The sequence below is a fragment of the Pollicipes pollicipes genome, unplaced genomic scaffold (genome assembly GCF_011947565.3).
Source record: "Pollicipes pollicipes isolate AB1234 unplaced genomic scaffold, Ppol_2.1 Scaffold_423;HRSCAF=473_pilon_pilon_pilon, whole genome shotgun sequence".
NCBI classification, from domain to species: domain Eukaryota; kingdom Metazoa; phylum Arthropoda; class Thecostraca; order Pollicipedomorpha; family Pollicipedidae; genus Pollicipes; species Pollicipes pollicipes.
Window position 1 is genome coordinate 12,183 of NW_023596451.1, and position 19,813 is coordinate 31,995.

At 55.9% G+C, this 19,813-nt stretch overlaps 1 pseudogene; it reads left to right on the forward strand.

The window, feature by feature from the left end:
• Positions 1-5,603: 5,603 nt before the first annotated feature.
• Positions 5,604-18,403, forward strand: LOC119096167 (protein O-GlcNAcase-like; annotated as a pseudogene).
• Positions 18,404-19,813: the final 1,410 nt, after the last annotated feature.

Below are 19,813 nucleotides of genomic sequence, written 5' to 3' on the forward strand. Positions count from 1 at the left end.
GAGGTCGCCGCTTCCGTCCAGCTGTCGTCTGGCGAGAGAAAACTGCAGCATGTGCTCGACACGCTTGCTTATGTCAGAGCCGCTTCCTCTCTCCTGCGATTGGATTGTGATGCCATGATATGCTGCCTTTATGACTCGTGTCTCTGAATGCTCATCTTGAGCAGATGCTTACTGTGATTGGGCAAGGAAGTGATAAGCACACAATGCATATGTCACGTATGGTGGTGTTGTAGCCGTAGTGGTACGATGCTTCAGTTAATTCCTTTAGTGAACACTTCACAGTGAGTAAGAATGAGGTGCGGGCATTCCATATCACTGGGAAACAGCTGCGTGATTCATGTGTGGATGTAAATAAGTGGAGCACGTTAATGCAACATTATATTTTCAATGAGAAATACAAAAATCCACGGATGTGTATATTTATATCTTACACAATAGACAGCGATGTGTATTAGACGGCACATTACAAGCTACATAAATGTGACAACATCTAAACGTTGAAAGATGGAAATAAGTACGTGCGGGTGATTTTCTTCAGTGCAGAAGGAAGCTGGAGGGTGAACGGGCTAGTGACAGAGCCCTGGGTGCACCACGTGCACACAGTATTATTTTAGTCAGAATCAACGCACATGCCAAAACAGCTCAAACCATGATGCGCTTTTTGCTGCTTTCATAGGATGAGTAGTCCCACACATGGTATGAAACACGTGAAAAGCCTCAGCATGCGTCATAAGAAGTTTTACGGAAGCACCGAAGCCACATGTGATGGCTGCCAGAGACATGTCTGAACCTGGTGCAAATTCACATCCAGCCGCGCCTCCGTTCTCACACCACATCACGCCCGTTTGTTGATCACATCTGCAGTGATTCCGCCGAACGTGAAAAATTCGAATGCTTTTGGGTGCCATGCTTTTCCGACGCTACGATATCGAGCCTAACCGCTAAGTGACGGGCGCATATTGACAACGGGTCTTTTCGATGACGTGCAAATTGCTGAAGTGCGATTAAGAAAAACCGCTAATAATAAGGAAGCATGAAGGCATGACGAAGGAGGATTAGACGAGTGGGCACCGACGTTGTTCATTAACGGGATGTCATGTTGTCAACATGTGAATTTAACGGAACGTAAATTCCGCGCGTGCAATTGAATCGAGTGGCCAAAAACAGATTGGTTTGACGAAAACTTTGATTGGACGATTGAGAATTACCTGGAGTGATAACCCCTGCAGACCGTATGAGGTGTCCTGGCCCGTTCATACCATATGTGCTGCACATTTGTGCATAGGAACACGGTACAAAAGGTCATCGATTGTTGTGGACGTAACGAATACAGTGGTACCTCCTTTAACCCCATCAGGTGAACGAGTGGCATTTTAAGTGAGGTCACGGGTGAGTTAAATAGCTAAATTAAATTAAATTAAATAAAAAACAAGTTAAATAACCGACGGAAATACCCTACACGACGTCGGCGGCGCGTGACATTATATTCTGCAAGTGCGCGTGAACATGTATCGGCGCATATCCTACTGCTGCTCAATGGCTAAGGCGCCAAGGGAAACGTCATCGCTTAGATCTCGAACTTGTACACACAGATTAATTTAGCCGGGCCCATAGGCGCGAGCAGGCGAAATACACTGACGCTCGTATGCGCGCGTGGGGCTTTCGGCAACAGAGAAAGATCCTTCTAACCTGATCAGAATGACCCGCGGCCAATGTGGAGAGCCCCGGAGCGATTAGAGTGTCCCGACCGGCCAACATTTAGGTTCTTGTCAACGGCTTAGGCCCTACAAGAAGATGGAAAATTCCGAGATATATACTCCTGCTCCTATGCAATGCAATACGATGCTACGCAACGCAATGCTCCTAAGCAATCGAGGGTGCCATGCCCGGCCAACAAAGAGGCACACGAAGATATAGGGCACCAGACAACAGCTTGAGTAAATCAGACAGAGCAAACCTGAGGTGACCAAGATCATTTTAGTGGGCCCCTGTGCGATCAAGAGAAGCCAGGCAGGCTAAAAGAAAGGATCCCGCGAGGTGTGAAGGGCCTCCGCAGGTGAGATCGAATGGAAATAGCCTTAGGCCAATGTAGAGTGACCCTCAGCATCGAGTGCTTCGGTGCGTTATCTTGTGCGGGCCCCAGCAACAGTGCAGGGCCCTCTGGCGGATGGGAACAACTCGTGAAGGACCCGTAATCGACCAAGAGTGTCCAGGCATGTTAGCAAACAGTGTCCTGACAGCAGTGCAGCGTGTCCGTACGAGAAAATTCAGAGATCAAGGGCAACGCGGAAGACTCCTTAGTGATCGGATTGATCCGGCAAGTGGACACATAGGACCTCGATAACAGGGTAGGGCTTCTGGGCAGCGTAATGAGGCTGAAAGTCTCCCCAATCACCGCTTTTCCAATCAGCGATTTTTTTTTTTTGTCTGCTCACGAGCCCTTCTGCTTGCGACTGTTCTTGGTCGCCCGGAAACACAAACGTCCAATTTCGTTGTGCTGTATGTTGGAAAGCTGCGCTGTTCGTCCGGTTATGAGCCATTTCGGAGCCTATCGGTCACTCAGACCCAACGCGGGCGAAATGGCTTCGTGCTTTACTCCCCCCCCCCCCCTCCCTCCGGGTCCGCCAGCGGCTCGGGCAGGTCAACAAATAGGGCCCCGACAAGGGCGTAGAGCCCTCCAAGCAAACAAGCACCCGATACACAGCGTGGGGGGCCGGGGGACGATCGGGTGTGTCCGAGCATCTTAACAGATGCGGCCCCCGACAGGAGCGTAAGGCACTCCACTAACACAGGCCCGGTTGGCCGGTTGGATAATCTTCCCTCGGGTGGGGGTCAATTTACCCCCCCCCCCCGAGATCTCAGGAACTGAGAGAGCTAGAAACACCAAATTTACAGGGTGGGTTGGTCTGTACCTGAACTCACTCAGGTCAAAGTTTGAAGTTTCTAGATCATGAATTTCGTGTCAAATAAGGTCAAACAAGGTCAAATTTCAGGTTGGTCTCTGAAGTGCCCCCAGAACATAGATACCTGTTCCAAGCAAAAGGTCGCATGGTCATTTAAGGTCAGTGACCTTTTTGACCTTTTCAAGGTCGTGTTGACCAAAATCATGCAAGACTGCTATGAGTTTTGCATTTGAATAAACGACAAAGATAACGCTAGGCAGTATGTTCCTAAAAACAAAATGTTGACCCGGGTCATTTTTAGGTCAGTGACGTATGCTGACCTTTGAGAAGTGTATAGAAGATGTATAATGCGGTTCCTGCCATCAGTATATTCGAAATGAGCACCAGAAACTATTCCATACAGCAAACCCTGGAATAATAAAACAGAATGACCGACCCTGGTCCGACCTCCAAAACTGACCCTAGGTCGATGTAATTTGAACATTCAATTGTCACGTTGCCTAAAAAGTATCTTAGAGGTGTATGGCCCCGTCTAACACTCCGCTGTTGCAGAAGATTGCACGATTCCCTAGAAATTTACTTCGCAGAATTCATGGTCTTCCTTTGACCAGCCGTAGGTCAGCGACCTTACAAGGTACATCTAGATTTTTAATACCAAACGATTTACTATTTAATGTTCACACCTAGGCAAAATTTGGCGCGGCTGCGCCGCGCTGTTCGTAAACCATTCTGCAAAAACCTTCGGGGGGCGGGGGTTAATTTGAACCCCATCCGAGCGCATGTTAAAATTTGGAGTAACCAAGACCCAACGTGGAGGGCCCCGGAACGATCGAGTGTGCTCGAGAAGGTTACCAGATGGGGTCCCTGACAGGATCGTAGGGCATTCCGTTCAAGCAAGAAGTATGGAAAACCCAATGTGGAGGGGCTCCGAGCGATCGCGTGCGCCCAAACAGGTTAAAGACAGGGCCCAACAACAGCGTAGGACCCTCCGCAAGTGGCCGATAATCGGAACGGCCCGTCACTTATGTAGAGGGTCCGCGAGCACATGTCACTGGGTCGTTGGGTTAGCCAAGACTAAGGTGAAGGGTCACTGAGCAACGGACAGTGCCCCCGCAGGTCAGGATGTGGCTCCTCTGGCTATAGGGCAATCGAATCTTTTGAGCAAATGGGAAGAATCCACGGAGAGCTCCTTATTGATGAACAGTGTCTCAGTATGCTGGAAGATAGCGCACTGAGAACAGCGTGGGCCCCTTCTAGAAAATGCAACAAAATGGGGGGAACATGCAAAGCTCCTTAGCGACCGGATCTCCCTGGCAAGTGGACACATAGGGCTTAGATACAGCGCAGGGCCTCTTGACAGCGTAATGAGTCTCAAAATACTTCCTATCATCACCATCTCATTCGGCGATATATTGTTTTTATCCGCTCGCGAGGCCTTTGCTTTCTATTGCGACTTTAGTTCGGTCACCCGGGCGCCCAAAGACGTCCAATTTTGTTGCGCTTTGCGTTTGAAAACTGCTCGCGTTCGGCCGCCTATGGCCCCTCCGGAGCCTAAGAGCCCCCCCCCCCCTTGGGGCTCAATGGAGAGCCATGACCCGGCCGTGCCGCCCTCCTCTGGATCCGCCAATGATTGCAAACATTGCAGAACACGCCCGATGGAAAAGCCAGGCAAATGAAATGCTGGTGACTTTCATAGAGGTGAGCAGAGTGACCAATGGGATTTCTCCCATAGAAGCGGCTACTCAAACTCCAAATTCTGAGCTGTTCAGAAGAATTTCGAGGAAATTGGTATTACCGATAAAATCGGACACGTCTTATTTAACACTAAGTGAAAAGCACAACACCGTGGCATGCTTCCTTTACGTTTAGCTGAAGTAAAAAAAAACCTGCACCTTCGTCAAGTCAAAAATGTGACAAGCCTGCATTTGCCACAGGGTCTGCGTGCTCATTTTACACCAAAATCTCGTCGTTTAGAAAAATCGAGAACAGTTGGCTACTCTCAAAATAAGGTGGCCTTAAACCGAGTTGTTCAAAAGGGGGAGGGAAGGGAGGCGAGCCCGTTTGTGGTTCACTGGGCCCCAATGGTCCAGGTCCGCTGGATCCGGGAGCCACATTTCCCAGGGGCGATGTCCAGCCCTGGCTGAGGTGACTGCGAGCGGGCATATAGAAGAACGAAGTATTTATGAAAATATAGAGCAAAGGCTTTGGTACTAGAGCTTAGCGTACAGCTTGCCGCTCAAGATCTCCGTTCGCCAGTGGTAGTGCTGGTGCCCGTGGTGATAGCCACAGTAAAAAATTCTGCCGTGCAACCTGCGATCACGTGGTGTGATTTGAAAACTCGTTGGCGGATGGCAGCAAAAATCACCAAAGTCAGTGGAGAAAGGCTTGCGAACAGTCGCTCGTCTTTCTTGTACTTGTTATCGTCAATGTACACTTACAGGTGTGATCCAGTACTATTCTATTCAACACGTTCGTCAAATATTTTGTAAACATTTGCACCGTGCCTTGTCAAATATTGAACAGTGTATATTTGTTTGGAAAAATATTGGATATGAAATAGGTGCAGGCTATTCATTTTTATAACCTTATTACGTTATCTTAGCAAAATCTTTTGCATATTTTTAAGGTCGCTTATAAACGAAGCTGCCCATTATCAGCTGGAAGAATCTCGGTGTCCGCCATTGTTGTTGTTGCTAACCGAGATAACTGCGACGTTTTCGTTGGGCGATGTAACGGACAGTTGTATCGCATCGTATTGCATAAATAGGCGTCCCTGCCAAAGTCTGGAGTACTTTCTTTCGACTTGAGACTTTTTTGAGCTTTTGGTGGGCATTTCTCCTCGATTTACTCAAATTTGGGAGACGTTACATGGCCCTGAACGAAACTCAACTAGTCCGGCATTTCGGAGGGCAGTATTGCCTAATGCACGTTTGAATAGTTTGGTGGTCGTCTTGCTTTTCCAAGAAAAGCACCAAATTTTGTTGTTGGCGTGTGATGTGCTCTAGTGTATGCTGCTAAAGAGCACCAGAATGGCTTCGAGCTCTCAAGCGGATGGTGAAAGTGCCCAAGTAGGGCAGTGCTCTGCAAGCATACCAAATGGTGACAGTGTCTTAGATAGTAATAAGAACTATGTAAATGACCAGAGCAAGTTTATCTCAGGTGTGGTAGAAGGTGAGTTTATAGTCTATTGGGGTTTTCATGCCTTTCCTCAGAAAAATTACCTGATTTGCTCATATGCAAGCAGTTTACCCAATAATTGTGTAGGCATGCATCTGCAAAGGGACCTTCCAGTTAGTTATGACCTTATATTTTTAAAGATACAAGACTGCAGCTCTGTCTACTATTGATGTCAAAAGCAAATGTACTATGAGATGAGGTGATAGCTATTTTATTACAATTAAAGATATGTGCAGTGTGTTCAATCACTTCAAAATAAGGAACAGTATCATGCTTTTGCATCAGTCAGGGTGTACTTTCCTACCTAATGGTGGAAAAATCATTGTACACCATTTGTTGTATTTAAGGCGGGACATATCATAAATAATCACAAAACAGGTAGATTCATGATCTTACCTTCAAATTTTTTATGATTATGATGGCGAGCTCCCAAGCGCCGCACACACACAGCAGCCATGACACCGGCACCATTACTGCACACGGTCACAACATTACTGCGCATTAAGCAGCACCAAGAACCATAAAAATGTACCCAGCCAAGGTAACAAGAATCCATGAAATTTGATCCTAGCACCTACACATGGCATGGAACATGGATGCCAATGGGATGCTGGGTTGAAGGGGATATAGGGTGGGGAGGTTAGGTGAGTTGTGGTGGGGGGGGGGGGGGTACACCCAGAGCCGCAAATTTGAATAAGTGAATTTTATATTATATTCTGACAAAAAAGTATGATATGCCATTGAATGAGTAATGTTACTGTAGAAAAGTAGCTCAAGATGTATATGATGAGGAATGGTGCAGGTAACTTAGCCATGCCAATTTGTAAGGTCAGAGTTTTTGGTTCTTTGCAAAAGTGTTAGGCTTCATGAAACTTGTTCTTAAGCAGTTAGATTGGATCATTCCACAAATTTTTGTTTTATACCAACTGAAAGTCTGCTTTTTCATAGTTCAGTCCAATTTATCCTTCCTGTTTTATAGGTAAGTCTAATTTGCCCTTCCTGATTCATAATTGATGACCCTGTATTGTCCTTAGAAAAGACAGTGAGCATCCTTCAGGGGAAGCCATTCACTAACTCCTCCTGAATTGTTGTGTAATTTTCTAATGCCTGACTTGAGGATGACAGCATTCAGACTGATCTAGCATTGGTTTGTGATGTGTGGAAACTGCTGGGAGTGCCGATTGATCCTATCCTAGTACATTTAGCCGACTTGCTTGTGGTGTCCCAGGTTGCTGTGTTTAGTTTTTTTGTGCTCAGAGGTTGTGTCAAGCCATGTCATATATTTTCTCTCTTGGTGGTCTCTGCTTTTCTTTTCTGCTTTTGCAATGCATTATCAGTGCTAGGTGAAGTTAACAAAATTCTGACTTGCTTGTCTATTCTTTGTCAGTTATTCTTACACACGTGGTGAACGTGCTCATGGGCTTACCATTCATGTCTTATTGAGGTTGCATGACACGTTTCTAATGGTGGCATTATCAACAGGTTTCTATGGCCGACCATGGACAGCTGAACAAAGGAAGGAGCTTTTTGGAAAGTGAGTATGAGAATTGTTTGTTGATACTGACTTGAAATTTTGTTATATTGTATATATATATATATATATATATATATATATATATATGTGTGTGTGTGTGTGTGTATATATATATTACATCAGAGCAGATTAGTCATAGAATGAGCTGTGCTTTTTCTGTAATGCTGGGTCTTGAGATTAATGTATTCTAGGTGGTAATTTGGTGTCAAATGACAATAGATTGGTGATAATGGTGTGTTGCTGTGTTTAAACATGTCATGCTTCATTATCTTTGCAACTATCATTGTGATATATTATGATGTCAACTGATCAGACCCAAAACATTGTTGTATCAAATTCACACTTAACATAAAACAAAGATCCCCACTTTGCCCATCACTCCAATATTCAGTTTACCAAGGGCCTAATGGCAGCTCTGTTTACACAGGATGAAGCGCTGGGGCATGACGTCGTACCTGTACGCGCCCAAGGACGATTACAAGCACCGGGCCTACTGGCGGGAGATGTACACGGTAGAGGAAGCCGAGCACTTAACGTCGCTGATCCGCACAGCCCACCAGCACGGCGTCACATTCATCTATGGCCTTTCGCCCGGCATGGACATCACATACTCTAGTCAAAAGGAGATGGCCGCGCTAAAGCGCAAGCTGGACCAGGTGCGTGCCCACGCCGGCCCAAGAGGCGGGGCCGCGGGATGTGGGAGCGGTAGCTGGTGGACCAGTTTGTGTGAGGTGTTGCAAGACTGGTTGGGTATCATGTGACTGGTCATGGGTATAGGTGGAGGTGGAAGATAGCACATAGCCATACAAGATAGGTGGAGGTGTGAGCTATAAGGCTGTATGTAGGCATATTGGAAGAAGCTCTTCACACAAGGAAGAATGGTCTTGAGCTGTTATGAATATATTATCAGAATATTTGACATTTCAAGGCAGTTTTCATGGTCACCAATGTTGTAATGGTAGTGTTGTCTGTGATCATGAACACTGCCTTGCAAGTACCCTCATTTAACTCGTATCTCCAGGGATGTTGAAAGATTGTTTTTTCAGCATAAGTACTCATAATGTTGGAAGAAGCATCCAGTAATGGCAAAATATTTGCAAAAAGGGTTAAACAACATCAGTAACATTTTTCCGTCGAGACTGTGTGTGCACCACAATGTGTATCATTGGAAGTGCTGAAGAAGAATGTGCTGTTTGAAGAACCACTGGCTGTTGGTGTGTAGCAACAACTGTTTGTTCCAGGTCTCTCAGTTTGGTTGTGTTGCCTTTGCACTACTCTTCGATGATATCGACCCCGAGATGCGCGAAGACGACAAGCAGGTCTTTCAGTCCTTTGCACATGCTCAGGTAAGTGCATGCAATTTGCCATCATCGAGTACATCCACTGCTTTAGTCACACAGTCATCTGGCCTGACTTGACTTATCCTGGCAAACATATTCCCAGGACCATACAGAATGACAACCTGCTACAATTATCTGCTTGGATGGGTTTCATGAGGAAGCTGGCGATGCTTCAGGCGATTGCAGAGTGGCACAATCGGCAGACATACCTGATGCGGCAGCAGTGTCAGCCTGCCGCTCGAGGTTACCCCTGCCCAGTGGCATATAGCCGGGTGTGGTGCTGCGGGTGGTGCGGCTCCAGCGGGGGACTGGGACCCAGCCCGACCGTCACCGGCTGCCGCCGCCGCCGCCGCCGCAGGTGACCGTCACCAACGAGATGAACGACCACCTGAGCCGGCCGCAGTTCCTGTTCTGCCCGACCCAGTACTGCGCCACGCGCGCCATCCCCACAGTCACCGGCTCCGAGTACCTGCGCACCATCGGCAGCAAGCTGGCGCCCAACATCGACATCATGTGGACCGGTGAGTGGCGCGCCGGCCGCCGCGGCTCGACGGCCGGCCGCACGCTGGACATGGCGGCGGCGGCAGCGTGTGGTGCCCGGGGATGATGGCTGGTGCGGGCGGGGGTGGCGCAGACTGCTGCTGTGGTGGGGGCGGGGCAGACCAACGATCCGTGCGGGACATTGGTTAAGCAATAATTTGATCTCTGTTGCCGTGTTACTTCTCGGAGTCCCGGGGCACTGGGCCTTCAGACTGGCGGCGCCCGTGGCTGGCCGGCGCGACCGGCTGGTCGGGCTGGCCTGTAGAGCTGACAAACTACGCCATGGTTTGAGTGGTGTGACACCTGGTTCTCCGTGCAATGAGCATGACTCGGCTGTCTGGTTTGGCCGCCACCGACACCCATCCGACGGCATGCTCTGCGCCTCAGGTCCGAAGGTGGTGTCGAAGGTGCTCTCGGTCGAGTCGATAGAGGAGCTGCGCGAGGTGCTGAAGCGGCCGCCCGTCATCTGGGACAACCTGCACGCCAACGACTACGACCAGAAGCGACTCTACCTGGGGCCGTACTCGGGCAGGTGCGAGCCGCCGCCGCCGCCGCCGCCGGCTGGGAAGCCTCGCCGGCCAGCGTGCCGGTGACGTGCCAGCTTTTGTCTTTGTGCCGTTTTCAAATTTCTCGTATTCAATTGTAGTTGCATAGTGGACAGAGATGTTTATTATTTGTCCTAATAAGTTGGTAATTGGCATGCTTAGGTTTTCCCTCTCCCAGCAATCACCATCTTATTTTTGATAATCCACATTTTACAGAGTGGAATGCGCGTGAAAGGAATGACGAATGTCTTAAAATGTGCTTGATTGGTTAACGTGGTCAAGTATTGTTATCTTATGTTGGTTTGGCGCGGATGCAATTTGGAGTCGTATCAGCCACCTGCGGTCCGATGCCGCCGCCTCTCAACGAGGGTGCGTCGTTCATACACGTACACGTTCATACATCCACCGTGCCCGAATGAGCCCCATGCCCCCAACGTGCCCCTCCAGCGGGCGCGATCCGCACGGAGCCGCACATGTACCCATGCCACGTGTGTAGCACTCACGCCCCGCCACCAGGCCGGTGGAGCTGCGGTCCCGGCTGCGCGGCGTACTGACCAACCCCAACTGCGAGTACGGCGTCAACTACGTGGCGATCCGGACGCTGGCGCACTGGGCGCAGTGTCGGCGGGACGGGGAGCCGCCGCGGCCGCCCAGTGAGTGGCCGGGGCGCGGCCCTCCCATCGCCAGCCGGACTCTGCTGAACAGGGGCCGAGTGCTGCCGGCTCACTGGCTGATAGGGCAGGATCATATGTGTTCTGGAAGAGTACTGTTGGCAATGTCGGCTGTGTTCTGCGTGGAATGTGTGCGTGCAGTGTGTTTGCAGTTTTAAAACGTGGGTAAAAGTTTGTCGCGAATGCTAGTCCATAGTCAATGTGGGTAACAGCCACCTCGTCTGTCCGACGGTCGGCGTCCGCCACCGCTGCGCGGCGCCCGCGCTGCGGTGTTGTCCGGTGTTGTGGCGGCTGACGGCTGACACTGCGGCGGCAGACGACCCTCTGTCGGCCGACATCCGGCTGGAGACGGAAGTCTGAGGAGGGGGCCGAGCCGCACCAGGTGCCACCCCGACGTCTACCACCCGCGCCACGCGCTACGCATGGCGCTGCGCGAGTGGCTGCCCGAGTTCAACAAGGCGCGCACGGGCGGCACGGTGCGCTACAGCAGCGCGTGCTGACGATCACGCCCGGCGCGCTGGAGGGACCAGGTGCGGCAGGCGGACAGCGGTGTGGTGCGGCAGGTTCGCCTATCAAGGGGGTGGCAATCACTGCCAGGTGACGCGCAGTTTAGCAGCAACGCTCGCAGTACGCTTTTCCCCGAGGTGTCGAAGATTGGTGTGTCGGTGTGTGGAACTGAACACTCGTAAACTGAAAGTATGTAGTACAAACTAGTAACGTGTGAGGCCGGGGCGGCGCGCGCGCCAGCGGTGCCGGCGGCGCTGGCGTGTGACTGAAGTGTGCGCGGTCCGCCGCAGCGCCGGTGCCCATCCCCGGGATCAACACGTGCATGGCCACCACGTCGACGGTGACGACGGACACCACGTCCGTGCCGGCCGGCACTGTCAAGCAGCTGCAGGCCATCGCCGAGGCGCAGATTATCAAGGTGAGGCGCGGCCGGCCGCTGGCCGGTCAGAGGAGCAGGCGGGTGAGACCCCGCGCTTGTGATGGGCGCGGCCGGTGCGCTCGCGCCGCGGGGGTGTTGAGGCGCCGGCTGCGGCTAGGTGGCTGGTCGGCGGACGGCGGGGCTGGCCGACCTGAGTGCCCTCAGGTGACGCCAGACGCCTGGTGCGGCGGGCTGCTGTTCAGTGTGGGGACACCACTGACCTGACCTGACCTGGCATGACGTGTCGGCAGGCGGAGGAGGTGGTTGGCGTAACGGGGCCCGTACTCAACTCGCTGGCGGACGCCGAGAAGATCGTGGTGCCGAGCACGCCCGGCGAGCTGGCCGAGCAGCCGGCTGAGCCGGGGCCGCCCTGCGAGCCCATGGAGTGCAACAGCGCGCCTGCCGACGCCGCCGACAAGGTGGGGCAGCCGGCGCTGATGGCCAGACCCTCAGGCGGTCGGGCCAGCGAGGAGCGACGGCGCGGGGCGAACTCTGCGCCCGAGCGACTCGGACGAACGTTGTGGACAGTGAGGGCGTGAGGGCGAGGCAAGGTGTGAGGGATGAAGCGGTCCCAGTGCTCCCCATGATTCGATTTACTTCAGATAAACTGAGGACAGCACGTGTATGAACCCTTGCAGTACATGCTTCATTTAAATGCACATTAAAAGAATGAGTTTCGGGATTTGGTGGGTGTTAGTATTTAAATGTTGATCCGCCTACTTGGAATTCTTAGCTTCGGTGCAGATTTGGCGGTGCCGATGTGCTGGCTCAGCGGCCGCTGTCGGCCGTTCTCGTTTTGCTGATATGCCTCCCCCGCGGACGATGGTTCACCATAGTGTGTGAGAAGTGTAAGAGTACCCTATTTGCATTGTATTTGCTGGTTCCAATGCACTGTTATGCAGCGCATGCAATGGTAGTTTATTGGTGAGCCCCATTCCCATGAGGTGTCGTGTTATCGATCATAATGGTTGTTCAGCCTAGCTAGAGCAGCAGCCTTCTCTGTCTTCTCATCATCGCCTCCGCCCGCACCGGGTCAGCGACGAAATCTGCTGTCCTGACCTCCCCGCTGCAGGTGGAGCAGACGACGGTGTCTGCTGTCCTGGCCTCCCCGCTCTGGCAGGTGGAGCCGGCGGCAGTGTCTGCTCTCCTGACCTCCCCGCTCTGGCAGGTGGAGCCGGCGGCGGAGGCGGCGCCCGGCGAGCCGATGGCCGTGGAGTCAGGGCCGACGCGGCCGCCCGACATGCAGCTGGAGCCAGGCCCGGACGGCGCCGCAGCGCCCGCCGACGACTCCCCCGCCAGCGCCACCATGTCCGTCGAGGAGGAGGAGGAGGTGAGCGACCGGTGCTGGTCGGGGAGGGAATGGAAGGAAATTGTGCAGGTATTTTCGTCGGCAGCAACGGGTACATGAGGCGTCTGCGGACGGCGAGGGGGGAGGGCGGCAGGCGTAGTTTTGTAACGGACGTGCCGTTAGGATATCGGCTTGGACTTAAAGATAATGGAGAGCCGCAGACCCTTATCCTGGTAGTGGTCTGCCGCGAGTGCAGCGATGTTGCGGCCGCGCATGTCGAGCCGGCGCCGACGCCGTCCGCCGCACGTGCCCGCAGGACTTGACTGAGGACGACCTGATGGTGATGTCGGACCTCTTCTACCTGCCGTTCGAGCATGGTGCGGCCGGCCTCCGGCTTCTCAAGGACTTCCAGTGGCTCAAGTCCAACTGCAGCCTGGTGGTGCCCTACGCCAGGAAGGGCAAGATCGACGAGTCCCTACCGCCAGAGGTGGGTGGCAGGCGCCCACCTACGCGCGACGGCCCAGGCACAGTCGCTCGCGGGGTGATGGCGGTCCTTGCACCATGAAATTTGTGCACATGGGGTACACTTTAGAAGTCTGCCAGTTTGCTCAATCTCAAACGTGGGTATGTACTTACTGAGCTGGTTTGACGGGCGGCCCATTTAGGATGATGGTGCTCATTAGGGTCTTGCTTACTTCGCGTTTGTGGCCCTTTGTGGTCTTGCTTACTCCCCGCCCAGAGGCGCCGTTTGTGGCCCTGTGGTGCCGCGCACCACAGGGCCACAGGCGCGGCCGTGCTGCGCTTGTGCGCGTGTGATGGTTGGCGGCTGAGTGGGAGGAGCGGACGGCCGCTGTCAGGTCCGCCGCGCCCCGTCAGGCGCGTGAGTGGTACGACCGGGCGGCCGCCTTCGACGCCATGGCCAAGCGGGTGAAGCGGCTGCTGAAGCGACTGTTCCTCTGCGAGAACCGCTCGCTGCTCTACGACCTGTACCCGTACATCTGGGACATGGAGTCGGTGCTGTCGCAGCTGAACGGCTACGTCCGGTGGCTGGGTGAGTGCGGGGCGGGCCAGAGCCGGCGGTGCCCGGCTTAGACGCCGCCCGGCGCCGCGGCCGAGCCGACCGGACGCACCGGCCGGCGGCGTGCCGTTAGACCGAGCTACCGCAGCGCTACCACCGCCGCCGCCGCTGCCGCTCGCCTCGGCCGCGGCGTCGCGGCCGCTTGGCAGCTGCCCCGCCGCCCGGGAAGGGAAGTCAGAGCCAGATTCGGCTGGCGCTGCTCCGTGCGTCGAGTAATGCCGTCGCCTTGGACGCCAGATGTGTTAGCCGGCACGGCCGCTGAGTCCGGAGTGTGGTTAAAGTTTGCTGGTGGCCTGCTGCCGGCCCGCATCTCTCTCCGTTCGGAGGACCGAACTCTCCCGCCGCCGGGGTTGACTTTTGGGGGGCTGCCTCCGTCTCTCCCCGTGCTGCCGACTGCTGTCACACTGGCGAGCGTTGCTGGTGCACTACGGAACCCGGCGTTGGGTCGCGTTCGATGTCGAGTACGCTAGCGGGACGTTCGTTGGGAGCTGGAGTCATTGAGTCGGTCTGAAGCTGGCTGTTTGCTGTTTTTTCGCATTTGGGCTGGTCACGCAAGCACGGAGAGAGGCAAGGCAGTCTGCCACAACTCAAACCCGGCCCTAGTTTCTTTTCACAGCGCGCTCCGCGGCTCTTCTGTGACGCCGCTCGGTCGGCCGTCGCGAGCTCACCGCCTGCGCGCGCGCCGCGCCCTAACGTAGCCCAGAGTTGCTGCGCGCGCCGCGCCGTCGGCCGCCCGGGCCGCCGACCGAGCGGCGTCCGGGGACCAGGTTTGTTGGCCGGCCAGGCGATCTCGTGTTTTGCATCCGGCGGCGACCGGCCGGGCCCGCGCAGCGTCTAACGGTACAGCCCGGTGCGCCCCGGCGGCGGCACCGCTGCCTGTCCGGCCCGCTGAGGCGCGGCGCCGCACCAGCTGGACAGACAGACAGACAGGCGGACAGACCCATGTAGCGGCCCCTTGGCCGACTGCGGGCGCCGGCCGCCGCCGCCGGCCCATGCAAAACCCGGGAACGCCGGTGCGCGGCCAGGAGACAGTGACTGGTGCGAGAGAGATGCGGGCAGCAGCGGCGCGGGCCACGCCTTGCCGCCGGCGCTGGAGGGAGGGGTAGACGGGACGGGGGGCGCACGGCGTTAACTGGTAACGTGCTCTCATCACCACACAGCTGGAGAGAGAGCGAGAGAGAGAGAGAGAGAGACAGAGGAGGCTGAGCGGAGCGCCGCACGCTGCTAACCGCCACATCTCTCTCTCTCTTCACAGCGATGGGTGTCGTGTGCGACCTGGCGTCCAGCCATGTCGAGGGAAACTATACATGTAGGTGGTATCGTCGGCCCGTACCGAGAGAGCAGAGAGCAGGAGCCAAGCAGGCTGCGCGCGCGCGCATGGCGAACGCGGCGCGGCGCGCCCGGCGCTCCGGCGCAGCGCGGCGGCGCGGGTCAAGCCGCCGGCAGTATGCGGCGGCCGTCTCTCAGGAGCGGCGTGTTAGCGGCCGCTCTGCCCGGGGTCGGGCGCCCCGCCCCCCACCCCAGGCCGCGCCCCGCCTGACGCCACTTCTTTCCACAGCCCGGCGTGACCATTACTCCTTTCAGCTGGATGCGTATCACCTCAGAATTTCAGGCGCTCGCGCGCGCCCGAGACGGCCGAGCTAAATTGGGCCGGCGCAGCGCGGCAGCCGGATGACCTTCGGTCGGGCCCGGGTTGGGTCAGCGGCCGTCCGGCGCTCGCGCGCGCGTCTGAACTTCTGAGCCGTCGCTGGTGCGGCATGTGGGCGCCAGGCGCCGGCGCGGCCGCGCTCGCCGGCCGGCCGCCGGGAAGGGGCCGGCGCCGTTCGGCGCGCCGCTGCGGTCGGCCGCCAGCGCGGCCGCGGCCGGGCGGCGCGGGTCGGGGCCCGGCCTGGGTGCGCGCTGCGCCCACCGCTAGGGCCGGCCGCGCGGCGCATCGCCGGCCGGCCCGCCGCGCGCTGCGCCCCCGTCCCCGCCGCTGTCGCCCGTCGCCCGCCGCCGCGCCCGGCGCCGCTCTGTACACAGCAGGCTAGTCCGGGTCCACGGCCACCAGCACGCGTCCAAAGTGTCACTGGGAAGGCAGTCAAAGCAGGTGTTGGTTACCGGTTCACGGCAGGTCCCAGTGAGTCATTCATGTCCTAATGGGCTGCGACATCTGTGTCCGGGTCTTTGTTGCTGTTGTTGATTTCTAGAACACACCAGACGCTGCTTCTGGGTAAGTGTGCGCAGCTTGGTCTGGTAATCTTACGAAATCTCCCTGTTTTGGTAACAGAATTGTCGCGCATTGCAGCAAACCATGCGGTCAATAGCGTAGGTTGTGGATGTGCTCCATACATCTCAGGGCAAATTGTATCAATCAAATACGTCTGTCTCGAGTTCATCCGCATAACGCGACGCGCAGAATGGGTTTCGAGCCCTGACGCCGGCCCGGACTAGCCTGTGTGCGTGCTCTGGTGACGGCCTCGCTGACCCGCGTCTGGCCGGCCAGGGTTCACCAGGGGATGGAAGGAGTCGTTGTCGGGCGACAACGAGCCCTGGATCTTCCGTGGCGGCCTCACGGGCGACCTCGAGGTACGTACCGCGTGGGACGCCGCTCCGCAGCGTCGCCGCTCGAGCGCGCACGTCTCTTCCTGATGCTCAACGCCTTTTAACGTGGCGCTGACGCACAGGAATGTCTTGGCCCAGTTGTGATGTCAGTGTCACTGTCCCCGCGCTCCCCTACAGACGGTGTCACGGTGAGGTGTTAACCTATCCACAGCACTCGTAGATATACAGACCGCCTTCCGTGTCGGTGCCGGCGCGGTGGTCGAGCGAGGAGGGCGGGCGGACCGGCGGCCGCCCAGCCGTGACCGTGACGCCGCCTCGCCCCACTGGCTTGTGACCGATTATGTGGCGCCGGCAGCGGCTGCTGCCGCTGGACAACGCCAGCGACCTGATGGCCAACAAGTCGCCGGAGCACCCGCTGACCAAGGTGTGCCTGGTGCGGCCGTACCGCGCCGCCGACGAGCAGGCGGTGCGCGCCGTCTGGCACCAGTGCAGTGGCGAACGCACCCCAGTTTCCAGCAGTACCCGGAGCTCAGCGCGGACAGGTGGGACGCGTCGGCTGGGCCGGCGGGGCACCGGGCCGGTCGGGTCGCGGCCTGTGCCGGGGGCAGTTACTGGCTAGTGGCTGCCGTGTCTGTTCATAATGTGCGTGCGTGCGTGCGTGCGTGCGCGCGTGTGTGCGTGCGTGTGGTGCGTGCGGTGCGTGCGTGCTTGCGCGCGCGCGTGTGTGCGTGGCGTGCGTGCGTGCGCGCGTGTATGTGTGTGTGTGCGTGTGGGAGAGCCGTCCGAGCCCGTCTTTCGTTCGCCGCTGTCGGCTGAGTCCGGCTGTCGCCGTCGGTGCCGGCGCCGGCGTCGCCCTGACGGCGCCCGGCGCGCCGCGCCAGGTGGGTGGCGCCGTTCCTGCTGCTGCAGCCGCAGCACTGCCTGGTGCTGGAGGACGACGACGAGACGGTGGTGGCGTTCGCCGCCGCCGCGCCCGACACGCCCGCCAGCTGCACCGCCAGCTGGCCGTCTCCTGGTTGGAGGAGATGCGGCTCAAGTATCCGATGCCAGACACGCCGCCCGCGCGCGCTCCCCAGCTCATGTGAGACGCGCGCCGGCCAGCCGCAGAGGGGCTCTGGCTGCGGGGAGCCAGCGCCAGACGTGGAGGCGCGCTGCTCTGTCTGGTTATGTAGCCGGGAGCGTGCGTGGCTTTTGAAGGGATGAGATCGCAGTGTAAAATGATGGTGTGGTTGTCTGGGGATTGGTCCAGCACCAGGTCGTGGGAGAAGCTTAGGTTTGTCAGGGGTCCACATTTGGTGCGTACTGTGCCAAGAACCAAGCAAAGTCGTGCAAATCGGTGTATTTCACTTTCAAGGTGTGCGGCATTGTTCTCGTCCCCTTCTCTGAGTTCGCCGCGGGTTGCGTGTGCGCTTTTGTGTAGCTGCGGTGTACCCTCCTGCCAGCGGCCGCCACTGTCTGGTTGTGTCGCGGGCGAACGCCGTGTGGTGCCGAGTCGCCCGGTGCTACGGACCTGACTGCACCCGGCCGGTGGCCTGGGCCGGCTGTGACCCGACGCGCCCGGCGCCGCAGAACTGCATCGCGGCGCTGCAGCGAGGACGCGCTGGAGCCGCCGGCCTGCTTGCTGGAGCGCTTCAAGGGCTGCATGCGGCTGGCCGTGCTCCCCAGCGTGGCCGACTCCAGTCTGGTGAAGCGCCTAGCGGCCTGCAGCATGGCCGTGCTGCGCACCTGCGGCTGCTTCGGGCGCATGTGCGCGTACCGGCAGACGACATGGCGGCCCGCGAGGCTCACCAAGGTCACCTTTACCCCGGTGGACTCCCTGGACGGCGGCGACTATGTCTTCTACGGACGGAACTTCTAGTGTAGCTGCCGGCCGCAGGGCGGCGTCACTCGCGCATCGCGTGTGCTCGTTATTTGTTGTGATATTCTGTTCGCATCTGACGGTGATGACGTAAGTGCTCCAGCCTGGCTCGGGTATTCAAATTGAATGCGCGACAGTCCAGAATATATAAGCCACATGGGGTAAAATAATGGAAGTGTTCTAACCACTATGTATTACCAGCCTTTCTGGGCCATTGGAGATCTGCTGGATGGCATGATGAGATCCCAGATGTGGGTGGCCTATCCATTTTTGTTCCTTTTTGTGTGGTAAATTGTATTCATCCCATTGTTTGGTGCTGAGCTGTGTCAGTACTGCACAATAGCGGTATTGTGAAAATTAAGACTGCAGACATTTTGCCCTGATTCTCTTGAGAGCAGGTTGGAATTGCCATACCATGACCAGCATGTTGCTTTTGTCAGTCATTTGTTTGAACTGCCAGTCAAAGCACATTAGTTTTTGTATGGTGCTTTGAAATGTAGCTTTTCAGGTCGGGTGGATCCTGTTCTCGTGTGAAGGGTGTCGTATTGGCCCAGACAGTGGAGCAAACAGTCTACCGATTCGGCAATACTCTGCAGAAACGGACCACCTCACTTTGTTATAACCTGATAGCCAAGTGTTGGAAATCACGAGCTATGAAATGATGAAAATGGATACCAAGCGCCCACTTGTGAGAACATGTCTTTGATAAATATACATGAAACATACCAGGGTTATTTGGCATTGATCTTGACAGGTCTCAGAAGCTACGCCTCGTCGAGAGAGTTGATCAAATCACTCCGCGGAGAGCGACTTTTGTCACGCATGGTGCAACCACGCCCTGGATGCTGCTGAGATCCATTTTTGCTCGTTACCAAAGCATATGGTTGGAGAAAGAATAGCGCAATCCGCTCAGGCGTTACCTCGACATGGATCGGCCCTGCCGATGGTCACGCCCATGAAGCCATGTACATGGACCCATAATGCCGCGCGGCAAGATGCGTTCCAGCGCTCCAGGACTGCGCAGTGAGGTTACGAATCGCAGAGAGCCGGCCATGTGTTAAGCGCGCGTGATGGGGTGGGTGTTCTGGTGGAGCGAGGCTGCGCAGCGTGGTGCGACCTCCCTCCAACGTGGTCTCAAATCACGTCATTCTTTTTTCGATGTATTTAGACCTCATCCGGGCATCCTCGGTTCCCTCCTACGAACAGCAGCATGCAGCGTCTTTTCCAAATGTTTAGCTCAATACGGACCAGAGGACGTTACCACTTTGGCGCGTGCCGCCGCACTTGGAGGGCGAGGGCCCAGGGTTCCGCTCTGCCGTACGAGGAGAGGGCAGAGGGGGAAATGGTCAAAATATGGTTAGAAATTTATGAAAGGCATATGATGCCCGGAGTGCGACTTCCTTTTCGGTT